Source organism: Poecilia reticulata, linkage group LG15 (assembly GCF_000633615.1).
Source record: "Poecilia reticulata strain Guanapo linkage group LG15, Guppy_female_1.0+MT, whole genome shotgun sequence".
NCBI classification, from domain to species: domain Eukaryota; kingdom Metazoa; phylum Chordata; class Actinopteri; order Cyprinodontiformes; family Poeciliidae; genus Poecilia; species Poecilia reticulata.
Genome location: NC_024345.1, coordinates 29986825 through 29988787, shown reverse-complemented (window position 1 = coordinate 29988787; position 1963 = coordinate 29986825). Strand labels below are relative to the sequence as shown.

Genomic DNA, 1963 nt, shown 5'->3' with positions numbered 1-1963 from the left:
CAGAACTGAACCGGTCCAACATGACCAGAACTGAACCGGTTCTGACTCAGAGAGGTTCTTAGTTTGACAATCCTCAGGCAGATCACAGCGATTTATAATTTCTCTGCTGGCATCTGGAAAACAACCTGTGAAAACAAAAATCTCAAAACTGTTGAGTTACCTAGCAACCCCGAGCCAAGTCCAGCCCGTCACCTGGCAACCAGGTGGAGCTCCGCCCACCTCCCTCCTGACGCTAAGCTGTCGCCGCAATGGCGGTCGGAGAAGGAAAATGTTGTTTTACCGGCTGTAATACAGATTCCAGTTATTTTCTCCCAGTTACGGAGAATAGAGCCGCGTCGCTTCGTTTCAAGCAGAAACATTTGCTTGAAATTTGCGATGTTTAAAAGAAAGTTGTAGTTTATCAGATGAGTTCAGGAAGGATGAAAAGTGTCAACATGGCAGCTTCTGTTCCAACTAATCTGCGGATGATGTGAGTTTGTGATGATCTGTTGAATAGTTTTGTTGTTCGGCATGATCATTATTTGTCAGTTAGCGTAAGCTAACGCTGAATGCTAGCCTGTGCTAGTCCCATTTCTGACGTCACGTCAGAAATATGACGTCACTCACAATATAACTGCTGTCGAGTTAAACTGTGTATTTGTGAAAACATGTCTGACACCCGGACGTCACCGACACGTTTTTTAAACTTATTTTTTATTGTTTTACATATTGAGAGAAGTGCTTCTCCTCTCATTTATTTTGAAAAACGGTTTTGTTCTGAATTATTGTGCTAGATGTAATGAACATGTTTTGTTTAGGCCATTTAGACCTTAAAGCCGGACTTCCTGCTTCACTTCAGGCATCGTTTCTAAAATGGCCGCCTGTAATAATTTGCTGATATTTGATGCAGCTCCAGTTGTTCACATCAGAGCTGCTTTAATCATCCGGTGCTCGGGTTCTGGTTCTGGTTCTGCCCACATTCCTTCATGGCTGCGGCTTATTTCAGGGTCGCTGTGTCAGCAGCAGTGAGGCGTGAAGGTTCTGGGCTTTTCTTCTACTGCTCACCAGTTAAACCAGTTAAAAGTTCTGAACTGGACCTTATCTAATAAAACAGGTGATTGAGGCTGACCTTCCAGCGTTGTGCCAGTAGGAGGCGCCATTGTGGCTGCTGACCCAGAGAAGACAAGCAGGCGGTTCCGACCCGTTGGACCTGCCGGTCCTCCATCTATGGAGCGGTTTGAGCTCACATTCCTGCAGCCTGAGCGGCGCGTTAACCCGCCGGGTCGGCTGCTGCACCGGACCGGGAGGTCTCCGTGGAAACGGGAAGATTAGCCACGGTTTACTGCAGAACCCTCTGATCAGCCGCCGAGGTCCTAGTTAAAGCAAACATGTTGATTTTCATTTTACAACCCAGATCTGAAAAGTGTGGAGTGCATCTGCTTCCAGTCTGGGTCCAGAACTCTGTAGAACCTCCTCCAGTACAGAGAGGTGTGTTCTGATTGGCCAGCAGTTTGTTGCCATGTTTTACAGAAATGTGGATGTTTTCCTTCAACTGGTCGACTTCCTGTATCCGGGTTTATCTCCGTTTGTCCAGCTTGGTGAGGAATTCTGAACATTTTTAGGATTCTAAACTAAATAACTCCAAAGATGGCTGAAAACTCATCACCTGCAGACAGGTGGCGCTCTCTCTGTGAAAACAAAATGGAGGATGCAGAAAGATGGTGGAGAAAACACTTCAGTGTTTCTGTCTGTTGTTCAGATCATGAGGATCTTCTGCTCACCGATCGAAGCAGGAATCGTTTTAAATCAAAGATCTTATTCAAAATGTCAGGCGGGAAAATGTTCCCTCAGCAGGGGAAGTAGAAGCTGCTAATGTCTGCTAGCACTAGCTAACCTGTTCAACTGACAGATGTTGTAGTGCATGGCGCCCCTTTCTGCTGAAACTGTTGGAAAACGTCTGAAACCGTTGGAAAACGTCTGAAAC

General features: G+C 46.1%; 1 protein-coding gene across 1 annotated transcript in view; it reads left to right on the top strand.

Moving 5' to 3' along the window:
• The first annotated feature begins 163 nt into the window (after positions 1–163).
• Positions 164–1963, top strand: part of opn4a (opsin 4a (melanopsin)) — a 16232-nt gene continuing 14432 nt past the window's right edge. Inside the window, exon 1 of the mRNA XM_017308833.1 lies at positions 164–469. The gene's annotated coding sequence lies outside the window, so the exon portion shown is untranslated. The remainder of the gene's footprint in view (positions 470–1963) is intronic.